The sequence below is a fragment of the Vidua chalybeata genome, chromosome 10 (assembly GCF_026979565.1).
Source record: "Vidua chalybeata isolate OUT-0048 chromosome 10, bVidCha1 merged haplotype, whole genome shotgun sequence".
Taxonomy (NCBI): Eukaryota; Metazoa; Chordata; class Aves; order Passeriformes; family Viduidae; genus Vidua; species Vidua chalybeata.
In genome coordinates, this window is record NC_071539.1 from 16,604,920 (window position 1) to 16,620,066 (window position 15,147).

General features: G+C 38.3%; 2 long non-coding RNA genes across 2 annotated transcripts in view; one reads left to right on the plus strand and one right to left on the minus strand.

Moving 5' to 3' along the window:
* The window catches only part of LOC128793051 (uncharacterized), a 111,347-nt gene extending 103,514 nt beyond the window's left edge, over positions 1-7,833 (minus strand). Inside the window, exons 1-3 of the long non-coding RNA XR_008432647.1 lie at positions 7,529-7,833; positions 4,072-4,185; positions 2,794-2,865 (exon numbers count right to left, since the gene is read on the minus strand). This is a non-coding gene — a long non-coding RNA (uncharacterized LOC128793051). The remainder of the gene's footprint in view (positions 1-2,793; positions 2,866-4,071; positions 4,186-7,528) is intronic.
* Positions 7,834-9,362: 1,529 nt separating this feature from the next.
* On the plus strand, positions 9,363-13,920 carry LOC128793052 (uncharacterized). Its single transcript, XR_008432648.1, has 2 exons — positions 9,363-9,485; positions 13,508-13,920. It is a non-coding gene; the product is annotated as an uncharacterized LOC128793052 (long non-coding RNA).
* The last annotated feature ends 1,227 nt before the right edge of the window (positions 13,921-15,147 follow it).

The following is a 15,147-nucleotide window of genomic DNA, read 5'->3' on the forward strand; positions in this document are numbered from 1 at the left end:
ACTTTATTAACAGCACAAATAAGAATAGGCATTTATAATAGAAAAAACCCAGCCTTGATAAAAGATAAGTGCAGCACAAGAAGAAATATTCAGTTAGTCCCTAAGGAACTGAATATTTTCATCTACAATAAAGATTTTTCAGGAAAAACCTAACTCTATTTTCTTTGTTGCAGTTCACATTCAGTTTCATTCCTGTGAGCCAGGTGGTACATAAAGATGTGAAAATCAGATTTTTCAGATAAGCCACAAAACAATAGGGCTCTGTCAGATGGATTATCACAAACCCAGGAAAAAGACTACTCAGAAAAAAAGACTCCGAACTAAACTGCTGATTACTTTTGAGATAATGATGCCAGGGTAATATTGGTATTCATCAAACCTCTGGAGCTCAGCAATCCATCTGTACTCTGGGATGGTACCATGAAAAGCAAAATGTGGGAGGCATCCAAGGCAGGCCTCAGGTGCAGCAGTTTGCTTGGACCAGATTTCACCTCTGTACCCATCATCTTTATGCAGCTTCTACGAAAATTTGCCTGTGATATCAAATCCATCCCAATATTTAATCTGTGGGAACTGAGTGCATCCTAAAACTTAAGCAAACAGGTGCTTATGCCACCATTTCTCCGAAATTGAGACTTTGGCTTTGTAGCTCCACTTTTGCAGAGCAGGTTCAACAAAACTGCTAAGGGGAAGTGTAAGCAAATGTAGTTCTTCACCATCCTTACACAAACACATACCCATCACAATTATATATGTGTATATATAAATATATACACAACTTTTTTATGAGTCTGACATAATTTAAGAAAACTTCAGTTTCTGAAGCAAGTCAGTACTCAGCCATCCCTAAATAGCAATGACCAGACTAAACTGCCTGGAAAAGCCTCCAGATCAGCAAACCTTCTCCTACCCTCAGTTTTTTTGGTCATTCTTGGATTGCTGGGATTTAGGCACAGGTTCTGTTTCACCAACTAAAATTTCTGATGTTCAGACTACATATTTCTGAAGACTGAAAAATAAATAAGAAAATGTCTCCCAGTTTTTGTTAACTGTGACAAAATTTCAGTAACATAATACCCAAAAATGAAAACTTGACACATATCTCACTTTCATAATTTCCATTTGTATTTTTGATATTCCTGAGTCATCTAATAGGTGTTAGACTTACAGTGATCTGGAAGATTTTGAGGAAGTAAACTCTTCTGTGACCCACACAGTAAATGTCACTGCATATAATTTTTATCTCTATTTTTTTATGTGCTATGTTCATCTTTAACAGAAAAATAATAAAACTCAAAGACTATTTATCCACTCTGTGAAGGCACACAAAACTGATCACTATTTAAAAATAATTATGTGGCTTTGTATTTTTCTTAAAATGCATCTTCATTGAGTAATAATTGCCTTTCAATCTTAAATTATTTTAGTGGTAATATTTAATACACTTTATATAAAAATATCATTGTAATTACAGCCTTGTGGTTTCTGTAAAACTCAATGACCTTAAGGAAAGGGATTAATAGATTAAGTTTTGTATTGATTTTTTTTTAATTACATTGTTAAACTTTTTTCTTTTTTTTTTCCCCTAAGGACACATATAGTTCACCCAACTTGCCTTAGTTAATATCCATACATGTCCTCATATTAGCTCTGCTGCATAAAAAATGAATATATATTTGTGTGACTTAAAGTCCACAAAAATGAGAAATTATTTTTGACTGATTCTTGAACTTAGAGTATTGGTTAGAGTGATGCAATACTTGATTACCTGTTTGTATATTAGATGTTAAAAATTCATTAAAAGACACAGAAATAGTTATGCAATAGAGCATGAAGTTTCTTCACCTTTTTCCTAATTAACTAGCAGTTTCTAAAATGAAGCAGAAAATTTTACATGAGCCATGTCTTAGCTCATATTTAAATTTTTAATTATTTTTTTTATTTTAAATTGCAGTATCTTAAGACTCTGCTCCTAGTCATTCAGAGGAGAGTTTCCATTAGATCCAGTGCTGTATGAAAATTTTAAACCTCAGTAGCATAGGTGAAAGGAAATAATTTGGTGACTGAATTTGTGTTTAAAACAGATTCATTCATTATTCCTTTTAATTGGAGATGAAAGTACTCTGCATTATAGGAATAAAATCTTGAAATCTCTGCTCTCAGGAATACATCTACTACCCTCCCTTTCCTAATCCCTTAGTATGTTGAAAAGAAAGAGGGGGGGGTGAAATAACAAGCCTGAAAATGGGATATAATGGAAAAAATACCCTTATGATAAGGAAAAAATAAATTAAGGAGAATACTACTAGTCAGGGATATCTTTCACTGCAGGGACATAAAACTCCCTAACTGAAAGAGAGAACATGAAGAGAGGTTGATGTTGACAAAGAAAAGGCATTGTATATTTTGTCCTTCCTGAAATGGTGTCTTCAACAGGTACTTCCAGAGAAGACACTGGTTGGCCACAGGCTTCACTCAAGGTGAGGTTTTCCAGTTTCTGCAAGAACACTGGGAAATTTTTCCCAATAAATACATAGCCATGATTTACATACATTTGCTTAAGGCAGAATTTACTCTTTCCAGAGAAAAATATTACAAAATTCAATGTAAAATAACTGCTTGACCTGAATCTCCAATCCAAATTCCACTCAAACAAACAAAAAACAAAAAACAAAAAACAACCAAACAAAAAACCAAACAAACAAAACCCCCCAAAAAACCCCCCAAAAAAAACCCCCAAAAATAAAAAAAACCGCCATGACAATTGGATTCTGCCTTCTCAAAGATGCTCACCAGATCCAGAGTAGCTCCTCATGTGCTTGCAGTGCTCCCCAGAGAATAGAACTCAGTGGCTTTGTCCACAACCTAGAGATGAGAGATGAGTACGATATCTAGTCGCATCTTAAGTCTCCATGAAATCTGGGAAGCCCACGTTCTTATTGCAATTTCTGTTTTGAAGCATCAGCCCAAGTGTTGCTGTTGAGAAAGGTGCAGGAGTGTTTTGTCAGCACAGAATTCCCATGACTCAAGCACAGACTGTCCAGTAACCAGCCATGGACAAAGTGATAACCAACAGGACAGCAACACTGGGTTGGTTTTGAGTGTTTGTTTGCATTTGAAACATTTCAGGAAGAATGAAAAATCATATATTTTGGCAGGTTTAAATGAAAGTTTTCCAGGTGCTGAATGAAAAAGTAGAATGCTATCTTGTTATATCTTTGTGACTAATAAAATTGGACAAAACATACTTTTAAATATTGTATTGTAATCTGACAGCAAGTATAAAGGAAGTTAAAGGGTTTTGATTTCAAACAATAGAATTTAAGCAAGCTCAAGCTTAAATGCCTTGCTGTTAATATTTGAAACTACTCATCTCAAAGTAATTTTAGAGATGGAACTCTTTATCTAATAGCAAAACCCAATATGATTAATCTTGGATTTAAATGCTATTTAACTCTAAAGTGTTCAAAATGCTGAAGTCAAGTATTGTAACCATAGCTAATATCAAAACAAATGAGAACACTGTAATATGGTTCAAGCCAAGGAGGGACGCTGAATGTTAAACAACATCTGGGAGCAGAACAGTCATTTAAAGAAGCAGTTTTTCTAAAGGAGACTAGCTAGGTAAGATAAACAAATATATTTTCCTGTAACAGAATAACTGAGTTCTACACAGTACCTGATGTGTCAAATACTGTAAGTGAGGGGCAAGAGAAAAAATCCCCTTCAAAGCTGTGATCTACAGTCAAATACAGATGTTGAAATGAGAATTAATATTTCTTACAAGCTCTTGATGTCATCTTAGTGCAACATGGGCTATATAAGCTACAATACTCTCTCTAAAAGTGTCTAAAAGCAGAATAAAAGATTGTCAGGTACACAGGTTTTTTTTTTTTTCTCTCATACAACCTGGATGGACATAGAAGTGTTTCCTTTTTCTCCTGATGGAAAAAGTTATTGCTACAAAATACCAATAAACTCTACTGAAATAGAAATACTGCTCAGGAAATCATTATTTTAGTCAATCACCAAAAATTTTCATTTAAAATTGCAGGCAGATCAAATTCATACCTGCTGGGCAGGAGAGCAGGCAGACTTAGACAAATGTGTACGTGCCATAATTTTTCCTGAATTTCTCAAGCAAAGTTTGAGCTGTTATTTGAGGTCCAAGGACTTCTTATTCATCTGGAAAGTATCAGGTAAGTATCAGTTCCAATGAATCAAAAAAATTAATCCCAGAATAGGGAGCAGATCAAAAAGACCAGAAAGGATCAAGGCCCTTAAATCAAAGTATTTTAGATTTTTAAAAAAGTACACATATTCATATTAATACCTTGCCATTCATGGAGAGAAGAGTGTTGTTATTAAGATGGTGCATGCTGGTTTTATTACTATCATTAGCAGAAACATTCAGGCTGTTCCATTTAATTTAATTTTTTTTTTTTTTACTGTACCAGCTGGAATGCTGGTGTCACTGTCCAGTTCTTTTCTTCTTTCATATCTTGACAGTATCTTTAGATATCATGAATGTTAAAAATACTGTTGTCAGGAGGAAATGGGATTGAATATAACAAATTTCTTGTCCTCCTACCTTCAAGAAGGAAATTTCTATGGAAAGAAAAGTAGGGGGGTGATACATAATGAGAAAGGTGACAGAAGTCAAGGGAAGATGAACCAGAGGAAAGATAAGCAGGGGAGAACAAGTGGAAAAAAAAACGGGATTGATTATCAAAAGTCGTTTCACTAAACAGCTGTCAGATTTGAATACAATACTGATTGGGAAGTTCCACTCGAGATTAGAGCCCTTGTAGGCAGCCTCCTTCATCCTGAAACATTGACAATCCTGTGTCCAGGGCCACTGGAAACTCAGAGCTGCACATGTACTAGGCACAATGCCCCATCTCACCACCACCCTGTGGGGATCTCACAAATCCCCACGAGATGTTGGACAAAAATCCAGTGAATGTCTTCAGTAGAATAGCTGAGAAAATCACATCCATTCCTTCAAAAGATGATAGAGTTTTGAAAGATTTCTTCCTTCCTGGAGGGGCCAAAAACTTAGAAATGTGGCTTTTTCTCCTCTATTGACAAGGAATTCTAGGAAAAAAAGGGGACTGTTTTGGAAGAATAATAATGAATTTTCCTGCTGTATACATGAAAGGATCTTGGGAATTTCACAGGAATAAAATTGACCTGAACACAGCCTAGGCTGACAGAGGGAATCCAAGCTCCCAGAAATTTTTGCCTCCCTTAGATGACTTCTTCAATGGCAGTGAGACTGCAGAGCACTCAGCATCTTCATCTCCCTGTAAGATGTACACAGGAAAAGAGCTCCTCAGTTTTATTTTCTCTCTTCAGGCAAAGTTTTCCTGAGGGGAAAATATTTTCTTTCCTGCAAAACCATGTTTTTGCATGGAAAATAGGTTATTTCACCCAAAAAGGCATTTCATTTCAGAGAATTTCCATGACAGAAGAGACCCATATGATTTTATCATCTGATAAAATTGATTTCACAGTAAATTATTTTAAAATATTTGATGGGAACAGATTATTAGCTCTTGAGAAATCACTCCACTGCTTTTCTATTTAGATCTTCAAAATTTACATTTTTAATAAATCTAACCTCTTCCTAAGGAATTACTCTTAAAAATGTGTTTCCTCTTTTTTCTAAGTTACTGTTCTTTCCCATCTCTAACGCTTCTTCCAATATCCCAGTACATAGGGATAGTCAAAAAATCCTCAAGTTCATATGGTGAAATGCTCTCAGTGTCTTAAAATGCAGAGATGTTTTGATTGTCCCTTGTGATTCCTGGGAAAGGTTCAAGTCATCAGCTGGCAGATTCAGTTACTGAGCACACAGAGTCAGTGAAATCTCCCATCTTGGGTATGACATAAGAACTGGGAAGGACAAAGTAATTTAAGATTAGATTGGACCTCCACTCTTCAGAGGTTCACATGGTACAAGAAGCAGCATAACCACATAAACCCCTTGTGCTCTCCTCACATCACGTGGTAAATCAAGTTCAAGATCCTTTTAACTTTAATAACTCTGCCTTCTTGCTCCATTTTACCGGATTGATCCTTTAATCTCCATGTGCCAAACTGAAGGCTTTGTTCTCACATAGCTCATCCCTTCTCAAAACCTGGCTGGAACCTCAGGGGCCCAGACTATTTTTTGAGACTCCCTGGTATTTACTGCAGTGATTGGGCCAGCACATTCAAGAGCTACAAGGCCATAACCATTAACACTTAAAACAAGCTTTGTATCAGTATTGGTTTGGGCCATTATTATCCCTTCGTTCTCTCTTAGATCTGTTCTTGAAGAGGAAAAAGATGAACAGAAGAAGTCCAGTGCTGCCTTGTAAGAATTCTGGCAGAGAGGTGTGAGTTAAAGTCCTGATAACTAGAAACTCTCACACCCATAATGACCCTCAAGATACTTAGAAGGCTTAGCTAACAATGCCTTTAAATATCAGCTTCATACAAACCATCAATTGAGTCACAGATCTCTGGATAAATGTGTACCTGCAAAATTTGAACAACTCTTACATGATGCATTTTGAAGCTGAAATTTTCTTTGTGGAGGAAACTTCATTCTTTAAGGTAAGGGGCATTGCAGACCCAGCTCAGGTACTGCAGACAGGACCGATTCAGCCTGTTCAAGCCAAAAAGAATTGCTACACAGTATGTTCAGGAATGATTTGGGATAGTCACACAATAAATGGGGTGACCATGAATGTAGATCATTGGAATGTGATGCTAAGTGACTGTTGCTAGATCTGGGACAATTTATGACACACTTAACCTGTCTCAGACCCAGAGGCCTATAAACTCCCTGTAATGCTGGTTTCTGCATGACTTTTTGCAATAACACAGTGGATAATGAGTGTTTGCTCATGTTTACAGCAGGACCCTAAGCCATATTCTAGCTCACATACACTTGGGGTAAACCTACAGCATTCAACCTGGCATTCAGAGTTTTCCAGACTTAAGAACCAATGTGTATGTAAAATGTAAATAAAACCAGCAGTATTTAGCTTCACTCCTTTCAAACTTCAATTGTATTTCTGTTATTTCAATTTTTTTTTCTTGCCATGAAACATACATTTTTTTTTGTTATAATTTTTGGAAATATTCTGTGTATCTTGCATTTTAATTATAGTTTTAAGGTACTTGTTAACCTACAATTAGTATGGTGTTAAGCTGAAGGGCTGCCTTGGTTGGGTCTAAAATAACCTAGTAATTTTCTCCTTATTCTCAGCTTTCTAAACTCTAAGGCTCCAGATTGTTTGATTCCCATTTGGATTTTTAGCCCATCGTGAACTTGACACAGTTGCTAAGATACATATCAGTCTGTACCGTGTTGATACAATATTATTTAAACACTTTAAAGGGCAGCCTAACAGTTCTCTGTAAACACAAAACTCCACCATAAACTGTTCTCTGCAGAAGCAAGCAGCTTGACACAAAAATCAAATCCAGGGTATTTCAGAGATTACTGTGGAAGCATTCAGGAGCGTCTGCCCACCACCAGCAAGGCGCCTCACGGTTTTGTGGCCACCCTGGTCCAGCTTCAGTGAACACACAGGTCCTCTGGCCAATGCCTGCAGCAGCCGCCCAGCCTCAGCTCCCTGTCGTGCCAGGTTCCTCTGCTGCTGTTGCTGTCACAAGTGTGCAGGGAGTTTGATTTGATGATGGCAGCCCAGGGCCAATGGTTGTTTCCGGGCCTACCTCAGTAACCTGCCCAAAATCAATCTGACCAGGAGCCCTGCTCATGACCAAAGGCCTTGCCACACTGCATAATGTTTAAATAAAAAAAAAAAAAAAAAAATAAAAAAAAAAAATAGAAGTTCACCCCTTTACAAAGAAGGGCCAGAGAGTCACACAGTCAGCAGAAAGCACAGGCCAAACTCGTGAGGCCGCTCCTGTAACTGATGTTACTTTGTTAGCTTGGACAGCAACTGTCAGGAGAAAGGTTTAAAGGCTTTTTCAGATGATGCTAAGTCTTCCCTGAAACACAGAGGAGCCCTTTCCCAGAGCTAAGCCTTGATGGTGTTGTTTTCTCAGTGGTCTTTGGTGCTCGGCCTGTGAGCCACGCGTCCCCTGTGGTGACGGCCAAGGCCGCTTCTCACAGAGTATCACAGTCTTGAGGACAGTTTCACGAGGGCCATGCATCAATATGGGTGATGGAGGGGCTAAAAACACCAGAAAATTCTTTCCCACTTAGTTAATCCCAACTTTTTTTTTTTTTTTTTTACTAATTAATCTGAATATCCTCAGGTCAGCCTTAAATTTTAACAGTATCTTTGGCTGTTTTCCTGTACTCCATGAAGTACAACAGTAGTAAATGTTTATGTTCTTCCTTCTAGTTTTACTTCCTCCACTAAAGCATATTCAGTTTGTTCATTATTTCACATTTTTTGTGTCAGGCTACAAATTTTTCAGTATCATGTCTTCTGTTTTTTGTGGTGGTTCAAATTGTTGCATCAGCTTTTCTTCTACCTGATTTTGTCCTTTTCTAAATATTCCTTTAATCACTTCAACTATTAAGTTTCCAATGATAAGATGAGTAAAAGCAGAACAGGCGGGGTGCAGGTAACAATTCAAATCACCAGCAAAGTCCAAAGCAACAGAGCTTTCTCTTGAAGAAAAATAATTTCTACCATACAGAACAGGCCACGACACACAGCATTTTTTTTCTGTCTCAGTTTTTAGTCACATCATTTTGTGTGGTCACAGAGACAACCACTTCTCATGAATCTGAGGGCTTGTTTTAGGGTTTTCTTGACACTATGCCCACAGCCAGCTCTTCTGAAAGACCACACTGTGGCCACTGTCCTGGTGTTTATGTGTCAATGCCATGCTCTGCTGCTTCAAATTCCTATCAGGTTTTTTTTTTTTTTTTTTTTTTTGTGGATCATGTAATTATTATTCAACTTGTTTTCAAAAGAAACAAGGTTTCTAGTCTTTCCTGTTACAAGGTCCAAAACTTGAGTAACAGTACCAAAAATGGTGATTTTTTTTCTTGAGGTTTTTATTAATATGCAAAACCTGCTTAATGTTAAAAATCCATTTCAAAATGGAAAAAAATAACATCCCACTTGCAAAATTAATCTTAGGACACATCAACATTCAAAAATTGCTTCATATTTTTAAACAAAACAAGAATTTTAACATTTTTTTCTATTAAAAGTCTCTAGAAAAAAAGACTTCCATTTCAAATTTTCCAACCAAATATACTTCCTGTTCTTTGAATTTATGTTTCTGATATGTCCTATCATTTATAATATACAAAGAAGTTTGTTCCTCTTTCTCCTGTGAAAATGGAAGGTGATCCAATTAATATTTTCCCCAAGCCAGGCCTGAGTGTTGCAGTAATATGAGACCACAATTTGCCATGCTACTGCTAATCCTACCAGACCAGAACATCCTTCCCTGCACAGCCATCAGAGAGTACCGGCCTGAAAGTCACCTTCAAGCACACGGTGAGTGCTCTGGGCCACCAGAGGTCCAAGAGATGGAGTCGATTCCCGACACTCTCCACACGCTTAACAGAAGAAGAGAGAACATAAATTCTTCTCTAGTCCTACTCTGATCCCATGAAATTTGGAAACTCAGGAAACTGAAGGCTTGTGAACACACACGATATTCCAGTTAGCACATTCTAGGATCTCTGTCACACTATTTCACATTTGCAAGTAAATATTTTCACCAATTTTAAAAGAAAAATAAGCCAAATCATGGTTTTAAGATAGAATCCTCAGACTGATTGTTTTAAGATCTTGGATGAATACTGCACTAAGCATACCTTTTTCACTCTGAATTCAGAACTGCTAAGTGTCCCCACATGTTCTTAGGTCACAGTGACAGTCTCTAGTTAGGACTTATGAGAAGGGCTATAATGTAAGAAAAATCAATATTGTTATTTTAAAGTGTTCAGCCATGAAAGAACAATCAACGGTTGAAAAGACCAGGAACAATCGATTTCAATGAGCAGTTCATATTGGGTAACAAGGCAGCACAGATATAGATAAAGATTGACTGATAGGAAAGAATGTTTAAAGCATTAATTAGATACACTAGAGCTTAATGCCCCTCAGAAGAGTTTTTAAAAGAAGACACTACTTTAAAGTTTCACATTCCATTGCAGAATTACATCCATCAAATAGCACTTGACAACTGTGACATTGAAAACTATTTTCTTCTAAAACAATAATAATTTGCTAAGCTAAATCATATACTGCTGTTTGAATTCTGTGGGAGCATGTTATATCACTTCTTGAACTCTCTAGGGGAAAATTACTCGTATGTCTACGTAAATAACTGCCAAAATCTATGGTAAAGTAAATGACATCTTCAGATTGGGATTCCAAGCTGGAGCTGTCATAACATGGTATGAGACTTTCTTAATGTGAAGGCCCTGAATGCCAAAAAGGCACATGACCCTGTTTTCTTGCTCTTCTATAGGAGCACTTGGAATCAGGTACCCATTTTGGCTTTAAGATGTACGTTCATACAGGAATAGATGTGTGATATGCCTATTCCTTGTCACAGAAAATGAACTTATCCCTTACTTCAAAGGTTTATGGGAGAGTGTCAGGAAAAACAAGACTTACAACCCCAAAACCCAGCACAAAAGAGCCACAGCAAACTAGCTAATAGCAGAAATGTGGAGAGCATCTGTAAGGTGCACACTGTAGAAAATGGGGCTAAATTCAAAAATGGAGGTTGAGGTCTCCAGCATTTTAAAATGCTCTCTGAAACATGGGATAAGTTGGCACCAGTCTTTCATTAATCTTTCTTTGATTTACCTTTGACAGCCACTAACAGTCTACCCAAAGATAAATCAAAGGGGTTTAAAGTATTTTTGGTCCAGAGTAAAACTAAGAGTGTATTTGCCTATGCTAGAACAGCAGTAAATGTACCATGAATTATTCTTATTGGCTGTATTATCTAGTGCTCTTCAGTCAAGATAAAGTTTGAAGGACAGAAAAAACTTTGCCACAAGCAAAAATCCAAAGTCAGCATTTTGTCCAATTTCCTATTAATTTGTCGTGGAAACAATATAAAACTTTCCTAAAACATGTCTTGAACAAGCAGTGTATGTACATTAAGTGCTATATTTCACCACACTGAGACACTAAACAATCTTTCTCTTCCTTAAGCCCACTAACCTCACTTGACAGAGCTCTCATTTGTCTTGTGGAAAGACTGAGAAAGAAAAATCTGAGTGAAAAGCACTATGTATTCATTCTTTCTCAGAGAGAGAAGGACAGAAAAGGTGATTTATATCTGTTAACATAAGCAATAGTACCTCTGTGGAAATTAAATAGGCAGTAAGAAAGCTTTCTTATGGAAGTAAACAAAGCAGGAACTCAAATTTGCTTTTCTATTGGATTAAAACTTGTCAGAATTTGAAATTTCTTTTGGTACCAATTTTCAAAAGATTATTTGTGCTTGAATTCCTGAAACAGATGGAAAATAAAGGAATATGAAACTTTTGGCAAAATAAAAATAAGAATCAGACATGTTACTTAGTCCATTTTGTGAAAAAAGCCAATCACTTGTTTTTAGAATTTTTAAAAGTTTAATAATAATAAAATGGTTATAAAAATAATAATACAATTAAAGTAATAAAAATTTAGAGTTAGGACAATTACAAGACAATAAAAAGCAAAGAATTAGGAACGTCCAGATGTTTTTGGGCACTAAGCTGCCAAAAACATGCCTTGTGAACAAAGGAATAATCCTTAAAAAGAATAGCCTGTTGCATATTCATATATCTCATACATGATGCATAAATTCCTTGCAAATTAAGATTTTTTTTCTGGTTTTTGTCACCTTCTTCCCCTTAATCCTGGTGGTTCCATATAGATGGAGAGAAGGTGGAAGAATGTTTGTCTTTTCTGATACAGAGGCCGTAACTCTTTATGTGCCCTGTCACTGTTATCTCTGTGTGAAGAGTTTCTTGATTATCTTATACCTTTTCTTCAACTAGTAAAAAATATCTTACATTGCAGAGTTTCTATTTTAACACTATGTTATAACCTAAAACTATATTTAACACACTACTTAATACAGCATAACTCTCTAACCTTACACATATAATATTCATTTTAATATTTGCAAAAAGCTGATGATAAAATATGCATTTTTCACAATTTCAAACCCTTCTATTATGAAGTGCTTTCAGCATTTCTTTCAAGCCATAGATTCAGAATATTAATTCAGACAGTGTAGTGGAGATTTGTACTCTGGCTGTGTCTACAAAAATAGACAAAATTGATGAAACAAAGGGGAGCTTCCCAGGATAAATGAAACAGCAGCAAAAGTACAAGGAACAACTCGTGATAACTGGTCAAATTCACAGTTCCTGTCAGTCTACAGCAGTAAATCCCTGGCACAAATGCTGGCAGGACCATTCCAGCGGTGTCTGTGGTGACTGTTTGCAAGGGCTCACAGCGATGCCCTGGTCACACCTGAAGGCACATCAACACCCACAGGGGTGGGCAGTGCCAGGGCTGCCCCGAGCTGCTGCTCCGATGAGATGCCTGGCTGGGCTTTTCCTCAAAGGTCACCACCTTTCTGTAGGGCTGCAAACCCAAGGGAGTGCTGCCAGGTGCACTGCAAGGGGTATTGAGTGCCTCAGGTGAGCTTAAATGACCCTTTCAGGTGCTGATTTTTAACCCTTTGACCCTATGTGCGGCACTGCAGGTTTTCCCCTGCTGACTGCTGCTGCACAAGGAGTAGAAGTCTGGTTTTTATCGAGGCTGATGGCATTGTTTGCAACCTTGAGTACCCTGAATAAGTTGGATCCTAGTTAGTTTCAAAATTTGTCCTCTTATTTGGAAGTACCACCAAATTAGATGCCTTTTAGGAAGCTAGGCCAGATGTTCTGTCACCGTGGCCAGGAACAGGGATGGCCAAAGCCTGGGGGAGAAGTCTTACCCATACTGAGTGTGTTGTAAGTGACACAGTTCAGAGGATGAAGAAACACTCAGGTAGTGCCTAGTCAGTGAAACACGTACCCCAGGGAATAACTCATCCTGTCAGCTGATTCCATCTGCAACATGTGCCACCACATCCCACACACAGAGTAAGAGCTAGGGAAAGAAGGAGTGGGCTTCTTGGATGGGCCACATAGTTCAGCAGAAACTGAGGCAAAATTCTCAAATGAGCGGCGTAAAAGACAGGCAGAGATTGAATGTCTTTTCCTGCTTGGCCAAGGACATCTTAGCCTCTTTAAACTTCATAAATAAACACACCAGCCATTCAGTTGTTGTGTTTGCAAGAACAGTAAAAATACCCTGAAGGACTTGGGAAAGAATAGAGCTCTTTGGTAGGAGCTGGATTCCACAGGAGTTAATTTGAATTTCCCCAGCCAGCTGGAGCCTGGGGAAAGCTGATTTTCCAGTGCCCTGCACCTTGTAGAATCATTTACACTTCTCAAGTGGATATAAAACTACGCTACAGACACTAACAACACCATTTAACACCCACTTTGCAGAGGTGTTAACGTCCAAAGAAAGTATAAGGTCATGGAGAGCAGGACCGAGGGATTGGATCGGGAGCTGCTGAGGAAGTGCCGGCTGCTCTCTCCCCCGGGGCTGGCAGTCGGGCTGCTTTCCCTGCTTCCCGAACGCGGCAAGCTGCAATGGTCACCAAGAACCTGCCACAGGAGGTTCCTCCTGGTGGGTGTCACTTGTGCGAGGGAAAGGGACGCTGCCCGGCTCCCCGCAGGGTCACTGTGACTGGCCCTGCTGCCTCAGGGACACCCTTGTGCCCGAGGCTGAAGCTCAGCGTTTCCCACCACGTTCCCAGCCGTTCCTCTTTCCCCAGCCCTCTGTGAAATTTGCTGTGTATAAAACAAGAACAGCATTGATAAATCCTACCTTCTAAAATAAAATCAGTGGTGGTTCATCCTTCTGCTCTCCTCATATGTTTTCATGAGGATTAAGAGGCCATAGAGCCAGCTGAGAATAGGGGAGGTAGAGAATATTAATGGGAAAAAAAAAGATGACAGCTCTTGTACCTACAAATATGTTTCCCAAAGCACATCATGAATAAAAGGATTGAGACAGAAAGAGAGAAGGAGACAAAAGGAGATGAAAATATACTACAGGTGGGGAAAACACTGAAACTACCAACCACCCCGGTGCCAAACATCTCAATTAAAAGGTGACAGATGTGTAACCTTGTTTTAAAGGAAAAGAAAAAAGCACCATAAAAGAGACGCTGGCAGGTTTAGAAAATAAATGCCAAATGTGTTCAGTCTTGCCTTTGAGCAGTGTTTCTTTTCAGTTGTCTTCTGTTTTTTGTAAATTTTATTTGGTTTCCTGCAGTTCCCTTGCCAGCTCTGTGACTGCTGGCCATAGATCTGAGAGATGTTGGCCCATCTTCCCTCTAAGGGCTGCTTGACTTCCCTGCTGTGCTCAGGGCAGGTTACTTGTTCCCAAGGAAGACAAGCCCCTCTGTGCTTTAATTGCTTCTCAGCCACTCTGGCACCGGCTGAGGTCACTCCGAGTGACTGCAGGGGAGAAACAGCAGCAACTCCAGCCAGTGGTATTGTGATGGCTTTCAAAATGCAAAAGGAGCAGAGACCCAAGATAGAGCACTGCAGGCACCTTTCCACTTCTAAATAAACTTAGAGAAAATACTAGTGTAAAACTCAACTGTTGCTTTTTTATGGTCTTGTCTCCTTTTAAATTAAACCTCTGTTTAAAAAACAATAGTATATAAAAAGTGTTTCTGCAGTGGCAAAGAAAGAGAATGCACATATTTCAAATAGGAAAATGTCTGATTTTGCCCCATATTTATGCTCCCTGATGCATTTGGCAATGCTTCCATCTCATTCCTTCTCTGTTCAGGTGCTGCTGACTCCAGAAGTAGTCAGGCATTTCATGTGTGGTAAGGTGAATGTTGGAAGTCACCATGGCAAGCTTTTAGAAATGAGCTAGGACACAGGACTTTGTGAACCATACCACTGAAGAGCACAGACGTGAATCTGACAAATGGACAAATTCTTTTTTCCTCTTTTAGAGCTGGAGAAATCCCTGTAAAACAGTGTTAATTTCTAGTCATCCATATGGGATCTTCATACAAAACATAGAGCCAGTGAGAAAAAGGCTGGACTTTGCTTCAGAGGAT